The 21,914-nt window shown below is 37.7% G+C and overlaps 1 pseudogene; it reads left to right on the top strand.

Moving 5' to 3' along the window:
* The first annotated feature begins 20,536 nt into the window (after positions 1–20,536).
* On the top strand, positions 20,537–21,056 carry LOC137229702 (RAD52 motif-containing protein 1 pseudogene; annotated as a pseudogene).
* Positions 21,057–21,914: the final 858 nt, after the last annotated feature.

The following is a 21,914-nucleotide window of genomic DNA, read 5'->3' as shown; positions in this document are numbered from 1 at the left end:
GGCACAGGCTTCCAGGTTTCCTCTCCCAGTAGAAAATATTCAAACTGAAGCACAAAGAAAAAAAATAATAATACAAAAGAGCAGTAAAGACATGTAAGACATAGTGGAAACATGTAACATGTATGTGATTGGTGACCCAGAAGGAATAAAATAATTGAAGAAAATACCTTATTTTTTCTATTTACTGAAAAAGTTTCTATACAATTGGTACTAGCTGTTTAATAAATAATTGATAGATTTTTCTGTGCAATTGTATCTGGTGTTTTATTTATAGGAGGTTTTTAAACTATGATTCCATGTCTTAATAGTCATAGGACCATTGACATTTTCTGTTACTCTAAATGTAGTCCATCTTATATTTTACTCTCATTATCATTTAGTTCTAATTATTTTCTCTTCTCCATTATAATTTATTCTTTGATTTGGAGATTTTAGAAGTTTTCTTTTAAACTTTCAAGGATATGGAATTTTCTTAGTTTTCCTTTTATAGCTAAATTAATTTTCTTATAGTCAAAGAATGTGCTATTGGATACTGATTGGAATATTTAAAAACTGTTTTTGTTTAATATGTGATAAATTTGGGCAGAAGTTTGTTGTGGACCAGAAAGAATTGTCCAATAAATAGATATGATGTTTTTTATATGTCCATTAGATCACTTGTGTTACTTGTGTTTTTTTATATTTTCTGTAGCTTTGCTGAGTTTTGATCTGCTTCATGTATTGATAACTGATATAGATAGGTTGAACTTTCTTACCATGATAGTGAATTTACCAGATTTTCATTGTAGCCTGTCAATTTTTACTTTATATATTTTAAAGAAAAATTTTAGGTATCCATAAGCTCTAACACTGAAATTATTTCATCTTCCTGGAAAACTGCACTTTTTATCATTATGGGCTCACTCTCTTTTCTAGCAATTATTTTTGCCTTAAAGTCTATGACCACCTGCACCAATTTCTTTATTTTAGCATTTTTGTGGTGTATCATGTTTCATTCTTTCAACTTTTCTCTGTTCTGATTTAGATGTACCTCTTAGAAAGAGCACATAGTGAGACTTTGTATCTTTTTGTCCAGATTGACAAGTTTTGTCTTTTACTGAGACAGTTATTCTGTTTTATTTATTGTAATTATTTGAATTCATTGATGTAATCTTATTTGTGTCTATTAAACTACTTTTCATAATTTTAATTTTCTTTTTCCATTCTTGCTTCTTTTGGATTGATTGTTTGCTTTTCTCCCTCAATTCCTTACAATTTGAATATTAAACACTATTTCTCTTCAAGTGTTTATCCTAAAACATTTTGGTGCTCATTTAACACTATGAGATCTAAAGTTAATATTTTTGTCCTTTTTGAGGAAACTGAAAGGACTTTAGATTGCTTTAAGTCCTATCATCCTCCTCCCATCCTCAATACTATTGGTATCCCATAATTTAGTTGTTTTTGTTTTTCTCTAAAGCAAAAATTGTTTTTGCAGAGTTCATATTTGTTTTGATTTACCACAGGATTGTATTTTTAAGCTCTGTATTCTTTCTTTTATTTCAGACATTTCTTGTGGATTGTCTTCCTCACCCACCCAAAAGTGCATGTCTCTACAAATCATGCTATCTATCTCCCCTTCAATTCAGTGGACTAATGGACCTTTGAAAGTCAATTTATGGACCCTAGGTTAAGAGCTCTTGACATAACTAAAAATGATCTTTAATAGTGTACTTTTTGGTGTCTTAATTCAAATAAAAGGCTTTTTTTTGTCCACAAAGCTGTTATTTGCAGAACCAGCTAAAGAAAAATTCAAAGGATGGATTATGTTGTTGCTCCCATAGCACTAGTCCCTTGAAAGGAAGACCCATCAAAGGAACACTGGGCCCCACCACAGGGGAGGGAGATTCCTGGAGGATTCCTCTGCACTGCCAAGAGCTGTTCTCTTCCATTCCTGCTGTTTGCCATTGACAACACTTGAATATAACTACGGGACAAAGTAATGGTTTCTGAATTCCTACCATACAATTTAACCAGTCTTGTGTGTCTAGACTTGTGGGCCTAGGGAAGTAGCCTGTGGCAATAAGTAGACTGTTGTTTTTGCTTATTAGGTCATTCGACCTACCCTGCATTTTTCTAGAATGTTGGAGTTCACAGCCTATGACGACTCTTGATCAGCAGAGGCTGTATGCATCCAGATACTGTGTAAACATTAATGGGCAATGGGACAGTTTAGTATTCTGAGAGAACAATCATATCCACCATCCAAATAGCTGAGTATATTTTTCTAAGGCAAGGAACTGCCTTGCAGCTGATTTTGTGATTTAAGAAAACAGGAAAAAGAATGTGAAAAGGGAAGAAACTCCAAGGAGAGAAGAACGCAAGCTATAAGTGGTGTCTAGGAGGGCCAAAATGTATGCTTATGTATTTATTTATTATTTATTATTCAGTAAAGTGCTGACCTGAATATCAAGACTTTGATCCTATTAGTGGTTCTAGTGCTAGCAGGGTGGTAGACTAATGACAGCTGTGTGGGGTACTGAAAAAACATGGGCTTTGAAATCACATGAGTCTAGGTTCAAGTGCTGGCTCTAGTATTTGTTGGCTTTGTGACTGCTAGTAATTGCTCTAGCATCTCTTGGTCTTACTTTTCCAATTTGTAAAAGTGGGACAAACATGTCTACCATGAGTGTTATGAAGATTAACTATAATGAAAGTAAAGGGCTTTCAACACCTACCCTATGAAACAACCTCAATAAAAGGTAACAATTATCATTGTGTGACATTAGACCCATCACTGAATCTCTGTCTCTACAGTTTTCTAATTTATAAAATGAGAACTTAAAAAAAAAAAAAAAACTCCTCTATTTATCTTACAAAAAGGCTGGGGAGGTATAAATGAGCTTGAGCACTTTGGTGACATTTTGGACAACTCCATTTAACAGAGTTTTTTAAGAATCTTGCCCTCACCTCCCCACTCCCCCCAGAAAACATCAAGTTAGATGTAAATGAATAAGCTGGTCTTCTTTAAATAATGATTCATTTCACCCAAACCTTAAAATACTACCAAATTTGACTGTTGCTTTGGTAATTTTTCTCATATTTTTTATGGATATAGTACCCCATATTTCATCATAGTATTTCCAGTCTAAGCCAGAAACTATAAAAAGGAAATATTTGGGGGAAAAATCTTCCCGTGTAATAGTTGGTTTTCTTTTACCTTTTGAAGGTCTGTGTATATTTGAACATGTCAGTGAATTACCTGCACCCCATGATTTTCCTCATTGCCTCTCACAGCCATTCTAAACTACCCAGCCTGGAGTCAATTTCCCTCTGTACAGTTCTACATTTGCTTCAGGTTTCGTGTTTGCATTTCTTTTCAACTGAGTGTTCCTGTTTCTTCCCTTTAGTTGCTATGGTCAGACAGTGTCTGAGATAGAATGAAAGGGACATTGTAGCCAAAAACATTCTGTCCTGAGCAGGGTTTGTGTCCAAATCCCTCTCTCCTCTTTACCCTGGTGCACAGAGCTGGAAAATACAGCAGCCTCAGGAGCCCTGTCATCCTCCCCCTTGAGCCTGAGAATGCAGCAAATTCTAAGCAGCCAGCTCCCAGCCTCTTGTTCCCCTGGACCACTGCCTGGCCTGTCTTCCTTCTCTAGAGATGAAAGCATTTCCTACAGAAGGCACACTCAGCCCCAAATTATACTACTCCAAATCCTGCTTCCAAAGTAGAATAAAGATAACAAAAGAAATGAAAAAAGAGAAAAAGAACCCAAGTTGTTTTCTCTACCTTTTTATCTTGTTCATTTTTGGAAACAAGGAATGGTGTCTAAAACGTAACAGCCATTCAATAAATATAGTTGAATAAATAGACAATGTAAAGTAGAGGATGGAGTAGTGGGTTTTCTAAACCCCAACTATGGTGGATTCTGTGCACTGGATCATTTGGCATCCATTCCAATCTCATTCTTCTGTGTCTTCACAAAATTTAGAAGCTGGAAAGCTAAAAACTGCATTTCCCAGATTTCCTTGCAACTGGAGTTATAGATGTAATTTAGGTTCTACCAACCTGGTAAAATCATATGAGATTGAATTTGAAACTCTGTTAAGTGGGGAGTTAAGAGGCATTTGTTTTGCTGATATAAACTGTGAATTGCAGCATAAAACTGTGGTTAGCAGCTTCCTAATTTGAGGGCTTGCTACAGCTCAAGTGGAAGCTTCCCTATCACTGGTAGACGTTCCTGGAAGTTCAAAATACAGCCAGCTTCTATAATCTTTCCAATGATTTTGTAAGTCACCCAATACATCATAATAATCTATTTTGCACCAACTATTGTCTGCAACCTAACTATTGTAGCATATCCACTGAAATTTATAACCTCTTTCACCACCTTACACCCATTTTTAATTTTTCCTTATACAATGCCCGCCTTAATGGCTGGTCTGAAACATATTTTATTGTATTGGACTTAGAAAAATAAACAATTGAATCTTTCTATTCATTCAGTCAATATTTGTAATCAATATTTTCCCAGAACCCAGTAGCTTCTGGGTACAGCAAACAACACTTGGATATGAATATGTAAATTTCACTATTTCATTACTTCAACCTGTTTAATGCAAGACCTTACACCCCCTGCACCCCCCCCCCCCATTAATACTTCCTCTAGTCTGTTTCTTTGTATTTTGAATCCTCAGGCTTTTCTTCTACCTGGTGGTGAACAGTCCTCTTGTGTTCTCCCAATATGTTGTTTTTATCAACATCTGTCTTCCTTGTCACTTGAGGATAACATCTTCCATACGACCACTGCTTTCTACATGTGAGCACTGATTCTTGCTAAGTCTAGGGTTTCCATGGGCTTCCAAAGTAGCCAGTTCTCAAAGTGCTATAATCCCTTTAATTATCACACTGTTGGAACAATAACTGCTCCAAGAATAAATGAGAGAATGCTTTTCTCCTTTAATCTGTGACATGATGTGTGACCAAAGCGAAATGACTTAAGCCCCATGTCTTACCATAACCTCCTGAAAACAGCTCCCTTCTTTGTAAAAGGATGAAATTTATGCATGAAGTTTGACAAGGGAATATATATATATACCAGCTATTCTCTGGTGCCTTCTGTCTTCTCTTCTTCTGAGCTTGTGCCACAATCTTCTCCTTCAGCCTAAAATAAAGTCCTAAGACAAAAGTAAATATTACCTCAGGCCCATCTCTCATTCATAAACTCCAGCAAAGGACAAGGCGTAAAACTTAAATCAGCACCATTCACTATTTGAGCGTTTACTTTGTGCTGGGCACCACTGATCCTCAGGTGAATTATACATGATTTTTACCCTTTAGGAATTTGTCATCTAGTGGAGATCAGTTGAAGAAACCACCTTCAAGATGTACTATATTGCATATTAGATCAGGAAAACCCTTACATCCAAGAAGCGCCTGTCAGATTTGAGCCTCCGAAAAAAACCGAAGAAAGTTAATTTTCTTTACCCTGTTATTACTTACGAAGTAAACATATATAGCAGAGAAAAAAAGTTTTTAAGCACAAAACCTGAGAAAATAGATTTAAAGTAACACTACCTTTCAATGCAAGGGGTTAGGCTGTCTGAGATAACACAAAAGATGGTTTGTCAGGTCAGACTCTTGTGAATTTGACATCCCATGCAGATTCAAGCTTTGATAATAATTTTAGGGATACAAGTAACCACAAAGCAGAGCCAAAGCAGAGAGTGGTTCAGGACCACGAACTGCAGGCCCCCAGGCCCTTTCTTACTGCATGAAGAGGTGCTTTGGTTCAGATTACCGTAGGAGGTCTCTGAGTTGTGTATGCAGAGAGATTACTTACAGAGAAAGGTGTTATTTCAGTCATGAAACATCTCCATTTTATATTCAGAAAGGTATTTAAAGCAAATGACATTTCCAAGGAATTATACCTGATAAATTCATGTATTCTAGGTTTGTTTTCCATAAATAATCCTAGAAACATCAGATATATTTTGCTAGAAGTCTTCCTTTGATAAAGACTCTCCTGCAAGTAAATATTTAGTTTTCCAAGAGTTCTGTCAACTAGGTTACCTTCTTTCTTTCTTGGAGGCATCTCATCAATCCCACCACAAGTGGAGAGAAGGAATTGGAGACCTGTTCCTTATTTTCTTCTCACTACATATAGGACTTTCAAATCAGGTGGCCAAAGACACATTCTGCTGTGCTTCCTGGAGTTTAGGGATGGAAGATCATGCTCAGAAATGCCTAAAACTAAGAGGCTACCTAGATTTGGCCCAGAGGGGAAGAAGATGATTCAGAGGGGGAGAGTTATACTCCCAAAGGCAAAAAACTGGACTCCCCAAAACTGGACTTGGTTGGACTCAAAGGAGACATTACCCAAAAGGGAAAAGATGCTTCCAACAGAGGGATTCTGTGTGGGGTAGACTGGCTGAAGCTGGAGGCTGAGGGGGAAGCCATAAGAAACCAGCTGAAGAAGTACCAAGGCACCATCCTCAGAGAACTTTAGGTACAAGATCTTCAATTGTCACCGCTCTAAAAATCCACCTATCCAAGAGTAAGTGTTAGTATTTGGACTTCTGTTGTGTGCAGAGGGCTCTAGAGTCAGATACAGAGCTGTTCCAGTGAGATACAATCCTCCCCACCCTCTCCCTCTCTCCTCCAACTCTGTAGAGTCAGAGGCAGCTGGTGAATGGACAGGGAGCCATGGGAGAGCAAGTCTGAGGAAAGAGAGATTGTCACACCCTCCTTCTTCACCAGGTCAGGAGCCAGCTGCAGGCAGGGAGTTTTAAATCCATGTGACTTTGATGATAGATATTAGAATGATTAAGGTTTTTACATGATTGGTAAATACCCAAACATGACTGACAGTGTTATGGGAACTGTCTAAGATTTTATCCAGATAAAGAGAGGAAAGAGCCTGCAGAGGGGGTTTAAAACAAAAGGTTTGAAAAGTAATAAAACTCTGTGCTTGCATCTGAGCAAGTTTTGATGATCCAATAAATGGGTTATACGTGCACACCAAAATATCCTTGATTCATTGTTATTTGTGTACAAGGGATGTGTGTGTTTACATGTGTGTATAATCTGTGTGTGTACATAAGTTTTCCTTGTTTATTCCCCTTGGTGGTAGTGGGAATTAGTAATCCACACCATGCTTGAGAAACTATACATTCTTTAGGCAAGAAGGTGTTTGGGAGAGAAACTGTATTTATTAATGTTATATGCAATTTATTCTCCACTTATGAGAAAATGATTCTTTAAATGAGAAAAAAAGTGTTCCTTGCTTAAAAATAAATGCTGGATAATTTGACTTCTACCTGAGGAAACTTTACAGGGCTCAGTAAGAGTTAAGACCCTTCCTGATGCATGAGTATTATTTTTTTTTCACAGGTAGGAAAGAACAGAAAGGATTCAGTCTGAAGATGATTTGCCCCAAATCCTCAGTCATCTTCAAGATAAATAAAATCTATCATTTCTTTGGCTCTAAAAATGTGTTTCAAAGAGACACACAAGCACTTTTCTTTAATGCAAGTTTGATAAAATGCTATGTTTAGGTTTATTTTCAGTTGTCGGTTTCTCTTGGGCTTCTTTTGTTAAAGAACTTTGATTCACTTTCCGCATCAGAGTCAACCATCTGCATACAGGTATCTCTCGCTGGAACAGGCTCCTGTCACTTCCATTTTGCTGTCACACTTCCTATAAGTGCTCAGAGAATTTCAACATAAAATTATTCTCCTGTTCTCCAAGAAGAAAGTAGAAAAATCTATGTAGAGAGTAACAGGAGTTCTAAGTATTTCTGTAGAAATTGACCAAAGAAGTAAGTCCAAGTAGTAGGAAAAAAAAAACCCACCTGATTTGCTAAATCTCAAAATTGATGATTGATAAAGGGCTGATGGCTGTTGATGTAGAAGGCTTTCATTTGGTTTTATCTGTGAGACCCCATTGATATCAATATTGACTAGTAAACAAGGATGCAAATTCTAAAGATTAAGAAAACTGACAATTTACTTTCTTCAAAACAATACAGTATAAAAACAAAAACTTTAAAAGTATATATATTTAAAGAAAATACTTGCAATCTAATATGAGAAAAAAATTAGAAGAAAAGTGATAGTCAATGTATTCTGCTTATTTTTATCCAGTAGTCCTTATCTCGCAACTTAGAATTTCATTTTTAATATATTGAACAAATTAAAGGGAAATAATAATTATATATCAGAATAATTATTATATCAGTTTCCAGTTTCTGCAGTTTTTCAAATTATTTTTTGTAACGATTAATATCTTTTAATCCATAATATGGACATTCCACAGGAGAAACTTTCATAAGGAATTATCACCCAATAATTAAGTATACTTTTTCAGATTAAAACTATGGAAACCCTGAAAAAGCTATTGTGCAAGGCAGAACTTTTGGTTTTTGATTAATGGTGAAGCAAATGCGATTGAAGCAGATTATAACATGTAATCACATATTGGCTGCACAGATGCTTAAGAATGTAGCATCTGAAGCTCCCTACTTATCATTCACAATGCAAATTTAACAACATATGAAGTCTCGAGGGAAAAATACATTTTTGTAATGCTATAATCTCTGTGTCTATCATAAACTCTGGAGCTTCCTTAAAAAGTGGAAATGTTTAAATGATCTGTTAAATAAAAGGTGATGTTTTAATAAAGTAGGACATTGGCTAGATGAAGCCTATACATCTGGCTTAGTTTGAAAGCCACTTTTACATCTTCCCCTATTTAGATGCTTTTATTTGCTGATGGCATTGCATTCACCCTGCCATTTCCACAAACACACAAAAAAAGCATCTCATCCATTTCAAATCCTGTTGACTCATGGGGAAGTGCCCTAGATTTTTTTCTCACAACCAGATGCACTGTAATACTAGTTGCTTCTCTTCCAAAACGAGTTGAATTTTGAGAATAGATTAGAGTTCCTGTGTTCGAAAAAGTGAAGAAGTAAAGATATAGGTAAAAACAAGAACAAGCTTAAAATTATTTTGCCTTCCCTAGAGCACTGCATGTGAACTAGATTACAACCTATGACTCTGCTGGGCAGAGGAGAGGTCATAACAAGAATGAATGTCACACTGTCCTAGCCCTCTAGTTAGATGAGCCATGAAGTGTATACACTGGACATGCACACATACATTCACTAAATCTCCATGCTTGTATGTCTATCTGTGCATTTATAATACGTGTGTCTCTATATGTGTCTCACAGGATTAATGAACTCATGTTTTATTTGATGGTTATTATAGATTTGCTTGGCAAAGTTTCCTGGCACTGCAGCAACCAGGACTTCTCCATTTCTACAATGCTCAGAAAACCTTCAGCCAAGACTATAATTATGGAAGTCCCATGTACAGTTAGTAGAGTGTTAACGCTCCCAAGGAAAGAGCATTCATTTACTCCTTCAGTATTATTTCTTGAGTGATCCTTTTGTGCCAGATGCTGATTGAGGCCCATTGTGAGCAAGGGGACATGCAAGACTGCAGAGGGGGCACCCAAACCCTGATTGAAATTATAATAACTAAGCACTGAGTTACTAGATGAAGTCAGTAAGCCCCCAGTCAACCCCACAGGAAAACATGAAAAAAAAAGGTTACAGCAGATCAGGATAGTAGGACTAAAGTATCAATAATTTTCTAATCATCCTTGATTACAGAATGCTAAACAGTCTATGCACCAAGTGTGATCAGTGGTCAAAACTAAATTTGTTCTTATACATTCATTATTAGTTGTAATGTTTTATTTAACTGTTTGATAAGCTCAGTTTATATGTCAGTGTAATGAAGTTATCTCCAGCAAACTCCTTTTTGCCCCGAACATTGAGGGAAGACTATCAGGTAGGTTTAGGTTGTAATCGCTACACCTAAATCCACATGGCTGTAATAATCATTGTCACTAGTCTAGCCTTGGGCAGAGACAGATCCCCCACACCCGGCCCCCAGGCTGGTTCTACATTTACTTTATTATTGGTAGAAAGGAAAGAAAAGGTTAACCTTTTGGCTTCCTAAAAAAGATGGTCATAAACTGAGTCAGAAGAGATCTAATAGAAGAGATCAATAAAGTGCTGGTGTGGATGGTGATTATAACAGTTTACAGATGCTTGGAAGCCCATGAGTCATCATCATTAATTTAGCTCCACATGGTGTAGGCAGAGTAATAGGATTCAGACAGGCCTCTGAGGGGAAGATCTATCATATTGATCGAGAGCAGCCTGCAGGAAGACGGGCTTTTCGGTCTCATGTCTGACAGCGTTATGCAGTGGACGGCAATCAATGGAGCCCTCCCATCTAACTGGACTGCCCACTGCTTTGAACACAGCCTCACATTATGATCTCCTCACTCTCTGGTCCACTTTTAGCCTGAAACTCTGCATCAAGTCACCTGCCCCCTCCCCAGCCCTGAGAGTGGACTTCTGCCTGAGGAGTAACAACCCTCTTTTGTGCTTTATGCTAATACATGGAACCCTACTTTGTTCTTTGGGCTTGGATGTCTCAAATTTGTCAACACATTAAATGTCCATTTCTTTTAGAAATGTGGCTTTGCCCTTGGTGTCTGTCATTTCTGTTTCCTGCCAGGGCTTGAAAGCTGACCTCTGAACCCCAGGTGGCAGGGCTCCTGCTCAAAGACTGTCATGCCTGCCTGCCTGCACTTCCCAATGTCACTTGGTGCTAATTCTCCAATAACTAAACTCTGCCACTGGTTTGGAGGGTAACATTGCTTCAAGCTGGAATATAGATGCTAATTGTTTACCAAGTATCACTTGTGATTTAGAGCTGCTGTCACCAGATGCTGAATTCTGTGTAGTGTTCTAGGTGGTTGCTCAGCTTCCACAAATAGGTTGTTTTTCCTTTTACATCTTTCTGTCTACCTGATATAGTTAACTAGGCCAAGCCCAGTTCTGTCTTGGAATGTATCAATAAGAGGGGTAGGAGATGCAAGTTGTCCTTGACCTTAAGAAGGACCATTAATAACGGCAACTACAATCTAAAACATTCATCAATTCAATGATTATCTTTTACTGGCTACGACATGCTAGATGTTGGAATCAGAACAACAACAGCAAAAAAGACAGGACTCTCACTCTCACAGAGCTTATATTTTTAGGCAAGCATGCACACATGCATGTGTATGTTGTTGTTATTGAAAAGAGGGACGATCAAAACCTGTATTGGGTTATAAATAACATAGTGTAGAGAGTTTAAAAAGCTACTTCAAACTGGGTGGTTATGAATTCTCCCTGTGAAGGTGACGTTTGAAGTAACATAAAGAAGCCAACCATTGGATGACCAAAGAGAACATATTTCCAGAAGGGGGAAAAACTAGGCAAGGGTTCAGAAACAGGAATGAGCCTGAGGATCTGTGATTCAGATCAGAGTGGCTGGAGATAGTGGACAGGAAAGAAGTGATTAGAATGAGGTTGGCAACTTTGTCAGAGGCTGGATCTTGTGTGACTTTATGAATCATGATAGAGTTTGAGTTTAATTTAAATACAATTGGAAGGCATTTGAGGATTTTAAGGAGGGCAGTAACTTGACTGTGTTATATTTCAAAACAAGCACAGCACCTCTGGGCAGACTGTGGATGTACATGAAAGTCCTGAGAGGCAGCTGAGATTCCTTAGGAGGCTATTGGATAGTCAAGCAAGAGGGATGGTGCTTTGGACTAGGCTATGTAAACATAAATGGAGAAAAGTGGAGGTAGAATCTGCAGGACTTATGGAAGGATTTGACATGGGATCATAAATCTTAGATTGTTATCTGGAGCAAAAGGACTGAGGATGGTGTCATCTTCTGAGGATGGGAAAAACTGAAGGGAAAAGCAAGTCTGAAGGAGAAAAATCAAGTGTGCTTTTCTGGCTGTATAGGTTTGAGTTGCCTGTTAAACATGATGTAACTATGAAGAGTAGGCAGGGTGTATATGAATCTGAAGGGCTGGGAGATGTAAGGGGTGAAGATGAAGCATTGGGAGCTGTGCAATAAGAGAGAAACTATATGTTAGTCTTTGACCCGGTTCCTGACATAGAGCTCCTAAATCCCTTGGAATTTCCCCGGTGATAATGTTTTTTGTTTTAATGAGGTGACCCTTGGTAGTCTGGTTAGCCTCCAGATGGGAACAGATGATCAGAAAGACCAAGCCATTATTAGATGCTTGGAACTTTCAGCAGCATCGCCCATCCTTCTGGAAGGGGCGAGGAGCTAGAAATTGAGTTAATGATCAATCATGCCCAGGTGATGAGGTCTCCATAAACATCCCAAAATTACAGGATCCTGAGAACTTATGGGTTGATGAACACATCTACATGCTAGGAGGGTGGTGCACCCCAACTCCATGGGGTAAGAAGCTCCTGTGCACAGGACCTTCCCAGATCTCACCCTATGTATCTCTTCATCTGGATGTTCATCTGTATCCTTTATCATATCCTTCATTATAAAATAGGTTGTTAAATATAAGTAAGTGTTCCTCTGAGTTATGTGAGCTACTCTAGCAAATGATCAAACCCAAGGATGAGGTCATGGGAATCCCAGTTTATATCCTCTGGGTCAGAAGTACAGGTGACAACCTGGGACTTGCTATTGGCATCTGAAGTGGTGGGGAGGGGAGAGGCAGTCTTGTGAGACTGAGCCCTTAACCTATGGGTAATGATGCTGTCTCCAGGTAGATAGTGTCAGAATTGAGTCAAATTGTAGGACATCCAGCTGGTGTCAGAGAATTGCTTGATGAGCGGAAAACCCACGTATCTGGTGTCAGAAGTATCATGAGTGTGTGAGTCGAGGAAAAACAGAGGAGGAATGTGTTTTTTTTAATTGTTTTTTGTTTATTTGTTTTTTTACAAGAACCATCAGCACAGAGGTGGCATTTACAGGCTCGGGAGTGGAGGAGGTCACAAGGGGAGAGTGTGGACAGAGAAAAGATGAGGAGCCAGGAGAGACCTTTGAGACACTCTAATGTTTTGAAGCCAAGAAAAGGAAAAGGAGCCTGAGAAGTGGTCAGAAATGTAAGGGAACTATATTTAATAGGCCCTTATGTGCTAATTAAATTTTTTTTAATGTATTAAGGTAACATTACATAAATTTCATGTGTACAACACTATATTTCGACTTCTGTGTACACTATAGCTTGTTTACTGTCAAAAGTTTAGTTTCTATCAGTCAGCATACAATTGATCCCTTTACCCATGTCTCCCTCCTCCCCAGTTCCCTTCTCCTCTGGTAAACACTCCTCTGTTCTCTGTATCTCAGCGTTTGTTTTCATTTGGGTTGGTTTGATCATTTTTTTTTAAATTCCACATATAAATGAAACTTTTACGTAGGTTAACCACTTTAATCTTAAACTTCCAGAACTAGTTAGAAAGTGAAGTCTGTCCAAGCTCCTCCACTGGCCAGCTGTGTGACGTTGGGCAAGTCAACTAGCCTCTCTGTAACTCAGTTTCCTCACCTGTAAAATGAATTTATAAATATATCTACATCATAGGATTTATGGTTGGATTAAATGGATGAATATGTATAAAACCCCTAGAACAGTGCCTGTTATGTATTAAGCACCCAATAAATGTGATGTAGCAACTGGTTAATAGCAACTATTATCTACCTTTTACAATTAAGTGAGGCTCAGACATGTCTGAATCTTGGAACATCACAGAGTTAGAAAATGGTGGAGCCAAGATTGAAACAATTCTGTTTGATCCCAAAGGGTATAGTTTTTCTACATTCCTTTAATTTAGGACCTTTAAAATAATAATAAACTGACTTATGACCAAGTCATTATTTTTATCATCCATGGTGCCACAGTGTGGAAAACTGAAATATTTCATTTCAGGTATCATTTCAACCTTCATTCCCCACAACCAAATCTTTTTATGAGACGCTGAATGTTAACAAAACTCACTTTACTTTCTGTCTTGTCTATGGAGTGACTAAGTATACTCTTTTCCCCTCAGAAAAAAGGTTAGTTCAGAGTTGGAATGAGGCAAAAATGCTCATACAACTAGCCAACCAAATAATCAGCCCTCATATAAGTATATAATGTGTTGACCATTATTATTTTGTTTGTTTGTTTGTTTTTTATGGTACATGGGCCTCCCACCGGAGCACAGGCTCCAGATGCGCAGGCCCAGCAGCCATGGCCCACGGGCCCACCCGCTCCGCGGCACGCGGGACCCTCCCGGACCGGGGCACGAACCCACGCGCCCCGCACTGGCAGGCGGACCCCCAACCACTGCGCCACCAGGGAAGTCCGACCATTATTTTTTTAAAGGTATATACTTAAATGTTTTATTCATAGGTGCATGGGATTAAAAAGTTTAGAAGTCACTGATTTAGACAATGATGTATGGGTTTAGCTTTCCTACTGAGTATCTTGGGTTTTATCTCTGCCTGACCTCTCCTTTGCCCAAACTTCTCTCAACCTGCTGAAGTCTTTATAAAGTGAAACAAATTGCAATAACTCCTCTGCATGTACCTTTGTATAAATATTTCTTCTATATTTTTACATACTTGCTTGCATATTTTACATTTGTCCACATTAGTGTTGTCTTTCATTAGTTCTGGCTATTTAAAATACTAAAGATATTAATGATTAAATTTTCTTTTTGGCAGTATTTTTCTTCCATAGGCAGTAAGCTAATTGACAATCCTGACGCTGTTTGCTTTTGTTCCTGGAGAAATTATTGTAGGATTACAGATTTCACTGAAACTTATTGATTCTTGTATAAATAATGGGTGCTGGGCTTCCCTGGTGGCGCAGTGGTTGAGAGTCCTCCTGCCGATGCAGGGGACATGGGTTCGTGTCCCGGTCCAGGAAGATCCCACATACCGTGGAGCGGCTGGGCCCGTAAGCCATGGCCGCTGAGCCTACGCGTCCGGAGCCTCTGTTCTGCAATGGGAGAGGCCACAACAGTGAGAGGCCCGCATACCACACACGCACAAAAAAAAAATGGGTGCACTTAGTAGACGTTGGGTATGTTTGGAGTTGGCACAGTTTTTCTGGGGTTAAGAGCGTTTTGATGATATTGACCCTGTTCACTTTATGTCAAAACAATAAATCACTTTCCTTAGGAAAAATTTTACCTCAATCATTTAAATTTATTTGGTATTTGTTGAGATATAAAGAACCCACTTTCATACCACAAATTGTTCTAAATGAGATACCTCCTCTGCATCTTTTCTGGCCAAAACAAATCTATAATTTCATGTCTCAATGGTTATGTCCATTTAAAAATTTTCCCATCTGGGGACAACCATGGTCTCCAAAACAATACCACTGATTTTAACCCCCACCCCCTTTTTCTTCTAAATATATTTTTTTATTTTACATTGGAGTATGGTTGATTTACAATGTTGTGTCAGTTACACTTATACATATATCCATTCTTTTTCAGATTATTTTCCCATATAGGTTATTACAGAATATTGGGTAGAATTCCCTGTGCTATACAATAGGTCCTTGCTGATTATTTTATATATAGTACTGTGTATATGGTAATCCCAAACTCCTAATTTATCCCTCCCCTCATGTGTCCCCTTTTGTAACCATGTTTGTTTTCGAAGCCTGTGAGTCTGTTTCTGTTTTGTAAATAAGTTCATTTGTATCATTTTTTTTTTTAGATTCCACATATAAGTGACATCATATGATATTTGTCTTTGACTTCATCTAGTATGATAATCTCTAGGTCTATCCATGTTGCTGCAAATGGCATTGATTTTTTAAAACTTTTTATTTTATACTGGAGCATAGCCGATTAACAATGTTGTGATAGTGTCAGGTGCCCAGCAAAGCGACTCAGCCATATATATATATGTATCCATTCTCCCCCAGACTCCCTTCCCATCCAGGCTGCCACATAACATTGAGCAGAATTCCCTGTGCTATACAGTAGGTCCCTGTTGGCTATCTTTTTAAAATATAGCAGTGTGCACATGTCAATCCCAAACTCCCTAACTATCCCTTCCCTCCACCTTTCCCCACCCCCCACTGGTAACCATAAGTTCATTCTCTAAGTCTGTGAGTCCATTTCTGTTTTGTAAATACATTCATTTATATCATTTCTTTCTAGATTCTGCATATAAGCTATATCATACAGTATTTCTCTTTCTCTGTCTGATTTACTTCACTCAGTATGACAATCTCTAGGCCCATCCATGTTGCTGCAAATGGCATTATTTCATTCTTTTTTCATGGCTGAGTAATATTGCATTGTATATATGTACCACATCTTCTTTATCTATTCATATGTCAATATGTTGACCATTATTGTTAATTAAAAAAATAATGGTTTTAAAAGGAGATTTATTAATTTTCCCTATGTATATACCAAATATGGGACTCAGTCTCAATAAAATAGTAATTTTAAAATGAAACATTGTCTATTAATTTCAAGTAAATAAAGCAATTCAAGTTAGGTTAATTAAGTATTGTCAAGAAAAGGAGTTGGGAAGCTACTTCAATAAATAGAGAAGAATGATTTGTACTTAACATATTTGTTGTTCATCTGTAAATTGGTGTTTTTAATTGTTTTAAAGCAATTTGTTCTCTTCAGCAAATTAAATGTTCCCCTATGCAAGTGTTAGACTATTTTATTGGCAAATTTTGTGAAACAAAGTTAGCTTCTGCTTAATTTCTATCCAAATTAATGAAGGTTTCTTTCATTTATGAGATTCTAAATCTTTTCTACTGGTGCTAAAATTAGATTCTATTACTAAATTTGAGAAAGGAGGAGAATTTCTCTGTCCATAATTCCAATATCCAATTCAATAAATTATGTGAAAGGATTGTTGTTACTTTGGAAGAAACTGTGAGGAACATCTGCCAACACTAAGAGGTGACAGGTCTGACTATAATTTTGTCTGAGTATACCACAGGGCATTACCCATCACAGACAACCTTTAAATGTCAGAAGGGAGGAAGAAAAAAGGGAAAGAAAGAAAGAGAGGGAGGGAGGAAGAGAGGCAAGCTGGGAAGGAAAGAGGGAAGGAGGCAGGGAGAAGGGAGGAAAAACAATCTCCTTGATAGGAGTTTGGTTTGGAAGCACTAGTTTCTGATCAAGTTCAATCACCAGGGACTAGCTCAACTCTGAAAAGTTTCCAAACTTAGGCTGATGTGCTCTGTTGAAATTCACCCAAGAATTGCACACCTTGTTGCTGAGGAGTCACACCAGATGTCCTGTCCAAGGACTAATAACATTTGTTCCTGTAGGCTTCACATCCATATGTGAAGAAGCGGAAGAGAGCATTTCAGAGCTGGTTAGTCAACTTTAAGTTATGCTTAGTGCACTGTATCGGGAATACAAAAGCATTTTCCAGATGGCATCATAAAGTCGGTTCATTTTTGCAGAGCACCGTCTCATTTTTGAGAAATAGCCCCTTGTTTTTCATTCCACTTGGTAGTTTTAGAATTGCTTTCTTTTGCCATAAATGCAACACAAACTGGAGGGTCGGGTAAGATATCTGCTGTGTATTATGAAAAATGTCTAACAGACTGTGAGTTTTCAGCTATGAATTGACGAGGTAGATGATAAGATATTGTCTTAACCACTGGCCAGGCCATCAAGGAGACAGCGCGCCAGATGGATGTTGGGATTCTACTTCCACTGTTAATGATATAACCTTGTGTAATTCACTTAATCATACTGTGTTTCAATGTCTACATATGTACGAGAGCTATTCTAACTCTCAGAAATTCCTCTGTGAGTCATCCAAGGCCCAGCTGTCACTAGTTGTTTCTCTACCTGCTTATCTGCATGAATTCTGCTGTAGCCAAATTGTTCAACTCACTTTCTTCTAAGTACGCTTTGTACTTTTCCAAATTCATGTCTTTCATCAAGCCCTTTCCTTGGCCTAGAGTGCACTTTCTCTTCTTCTCTGTCTGGCCCACTACTACTTGTCCTTTTGAGGCAAGCCTCCTCCTCAATGAAGGTGTGTGTGCGTATTCATGTAGCTCTGTGATGGGATTTTACACATGTAATCTCATTTAATCCTCAGAACAGTATAAAGTAACTATTTTAGACTTATTTTATAGATGAGAATATGCGACTCTAATTAAATGCTGATTGTCCCAAAGTCTAAAGGTGTTATCACAACCTGGACTAAATTCAGGTTTCTTGGACACCATGAGTTCCTTCCAGTGCTCCACAGTCTCCTTGTAACATTTCTTGTATTCTTTGTTGCAGTTATTGTTGTTATTACTTTTATACGTTTTTAACATAAAAATTCACGTTTCCTTAAACAAATAGTAAATGCCTTGAAGAAAGGAATAGTATTTGCATGTTTCTTACACTAGAATGTAAGCTCCATGGGAGCAGAGAATCTGACTCTGTTATTCACTGTTCTTACTTCAGCTTATAGAGCACACCCTGGCAGATAGTAAACAAAACATAAATATTTACTGAATGAATTTCTTTATGTGTCTTACAGCAACTAGCCTTGCACATAGAGGGTACCAATAAATACTTGTTCTTCTTGTGCAATGAGACTGTCCTCCATAAAGATTTTTAGATTAAAATCTTCTTGGATATTTACAAAATGCTTTCCATTTCCCCCTTTCTATGCTTGTTATTTACTTTCAGATATTGATCTTGTCTACTTAACATGGCTATTCTCAACTCATTAATTGAATCATTTACCCTACACTTGGCTTCGCATGCTGACACCAAACACTGCCATGTTTGTCTCTGGTGATGTGGAATGAACGGCATGAGATAAAAAGTTGCTTACTAAATATCATTTATTGAGTACTAATTGTCCCCATGCTAAGCAGCTCATTTATATTAGTTTACTTAATTCTCAGAGAAGAACAAAGATTCTTTTTACAGGTTAGGAAATTAGTTTTCAAAGAAATTAAGCAACTTGCTTACAACCACATAGCCAATAAAATCATGAGCTAGGATTAAAGCCCAAGCTCTAAACCACTGAGCTCAGCTACATCCATCAGTCTTGTGATGCTCTGGGAGAGGAGGCTGAATATTCCCATAAACTGGCATGATCAAATTAGACAAGTCCTAACAGTAAAGTGAATAGTGGAACTGCATTTTGGGGGCTTGACTATTGGGAAAACTTACAAGTCATTGATAGCCACACAAATATCAACCGTTTCTGATTGTTTTGTTACCATAGTCTGAGAGATTATTAAACATTGCAACTAAAGTTCCAGCTCTTAGTAATGTTATTTTGTTGGTAAAAAATAGGTTCTATTCATTAGTGGAAGAAAATCATTAATATGTAACATTATTATCTCTAACTTCAGCCTAGTAAAGGCCATTTTGAATATGAATAATATTTCACCAGCCTTATTTAGTTAAGACTTCATCAGCTAAATTGACTTTAGTTTTGGTTTGGCATTGAATCACATCTTTTTGTTATTTCAGGGAGTCAGAATGAGTGAATCAGCAGTGTTCAGTGAATATTTAAATATGAAAATAAAAACACAATGTAAAACATGACTTCTAAGTATTTGCAACAGCTTTCACAGTTGTTATAATTTTGGAGCTGGTGAGAGTTTAGTTGTTCTGTCTTCTAAAATGAACTGTATTTAGAACCTTGGCTTAGCCCATTTTTAATCTCTTCTGATAAGTACTGTTAAATAAGTTATTATCATTGGTGCAACATAATCAGACAAAGAGTGTTCTAGGTTGAAAACTTTTAGATTTTTAGAATTCATATGCTTTTTCTTTCTCTAGTACCTACGTACGTAACACTGGACAAATTTCTCATGAAACAAGTGTTAGTTTATTCAACTCTAAGTTGAAGTTAATATATGACTCAAAGAATTTGAAAGGAATCTATAAACATACAGAGTGCTTAGAATTCTTTTAACCAAATCACAATGCAAATATTAGGTAGAGGATTGTGACATTCTGATATTTTATCCATTTGATTTCTCATTTTGATATCTGTGTAGTATGGTAATGGATGAACAGCAAACAGTATATTTAGTTTATAATACCTGTTATGCATTCCAGATGATAGGGGAAAAACCTGGAGGGTAACTTAGGAAAGAGTATTGTTGTGTGGCTGTTGTGATATTAATAAATCAGTAGCTTGAATCTTTGCTTGGAAGAAGATTAAACAGCACCTCATTTTATGGTAAATCAGTAAGTAATGATAAATTATTTAAATGACTGCAGATTGCCTTTTGCTTTCTTCTTGAGTATATGTACTATAAGCAGAAGAGTCTTTAAAAAGGAAATCGGACATCCTTTATTAGCAAAATGATACGTTCATTACGTATTCACTAAATATGCATTGAATACCTACTATGTGTTAGGCTCTACACAAGGTGTTGAATTTCAGTGATGAATCAGATACGGTTCCTACCTTTAAGACACTCACCATCTAGCGGAAGAGAAAGATGCATCAACAGCTAATTTCAGTATGCATTCCAAAGTCATATTTTTTGTTGGAGGTGTCATAACCAGAAGAAATAATGTGGGAAACATGGCAATATACCCAAAAGTTAGATAAGAAGGGTTACAGGATAAAAATCTATTATATAGGCGCAGTCCGCTTGCGCCCTGAGCTGCGCACGCGCAGTGACGGTAGGATGGTGGAGTTGGTACCTTTTGCGTTTCCCATCGGGGGTGAAAAAACCTTGCTGGTGTGGGAGCTGAGCTCTGGACCCACGGCCGAAGCCTTGAAATATTCTCCCAGTTTGGCCTTCTGTATTCGGTCCGAGTCTTCCCAAACGCAGTCTTCCCAAACTGCCGGTCCTGGGTTCTATTCCATCATCAAGTTTTATTCAGCAAGGGATGCCCACAGAGCCCAAAAGGCATGCGACCGGAAGCAGTTTTTTCAGACATCTCCAGTGAAGGTTCATCTTGGCACCAGACATAAGGTGGTTTAACATAATACGCTTGCCCTAAACAGCTCCAGATGCCAAGAATTGGCAAATTACTACTCTGGTTTCAGTGGGTGCTCAAAAAGGATCATCAAGAGGTGGTGTTGCCCTCCCACGAGTGCAGGAGTCCCGGAGTTGGCATGGCTGAGAAACCTTAGGATAAGTTGGAAGAAGGGTCATTATCATTCCTTATGAAAAGGAAGGTAACGCAGAAGCTTGCTATTCAGAAGGCTATGACAGATGAATTCCAGAAATTGCTGATTGTGGTTTTAGAAAGTGGTAAAATAGCTGTGGCATATAGACCCTGTGAAGAGGTCACAGATGCTAGAACCGAAGAGGAACTACAGGATTTAATTCAAGTATGTGGAGATAAAAACTCAAGGGCTACACACCCAGTGTAGCCATAATTCAAAACAACCAGCAGGATTTGGAAGACGTTGGCATGTCTACTCAGCTCTGTCATCCTTAGGAAAATGTGAAACTCCGAAACTGCTTTTGAGGCAGGGTATTTCTAGGACTTTTCCAAGTCCCAAGCCTTGTTTCTGGCCCCTTATTTGAAGTTTGGAGAGCAGGATTGAGGGCCATCAGTGTACGTCTACAGTTGTGGACACAGGAGAAGACACAGGTCTTTTAGAACTCCCCTCAAATAAAATTGCAGGGATTTGGGAACAAGGTAACTATGGCCTTAAGTGTGATTATGCTACAGTGTTTAAAAACTATTCATGCCTTTCAAGTAAGATATATTACCCAGATCTCAGCATCTCATATATATCTTGTGTTAAATATTTTGCCGAAGAACCTTTCTGTATACCAATTATATGGATGCCTCGAATTAGGGATTAAGTTGTCAACGTAATTTCTAAAAGAAAACATTAATGTACTGCATATAGGATTTTTATTAAAAAGGAGCAAAAAATGTGTTTCATGTCATTGAGAGCTTAATTTGGGGCTAGATTTCTGATTATTTAACTCACCCCAATGTTGCAAAGTTTGTTTTGAAGGGAAGAAAGTAGAGAAAGAAAAGGTGGTTATGTTCCAAAAAATGTAAAAATTTTGAAAGTTTTTCCTGTACAAAATAATTATT

The sequence above is a fragment of the Pseudorca crassidens genome, chromosome 9 (assembly GCF_039906515.1).
Source record: "Pseudorca crassidens isolate mPseCra1 chromosome 9, mPseCra1.hap1, whole genome shotgun sequence".
Lineage (NCBI taxonomy): Eukaryota > Metazoa > Chordata > Mammalia > Artiodactyla > Delphinidae > Pseudorca > Pseudorca crassidens.
Note: the sequence above shows the minus strand (reverse complement) of the source record. Positions and strands in the feature narration are given on the sequence as shown.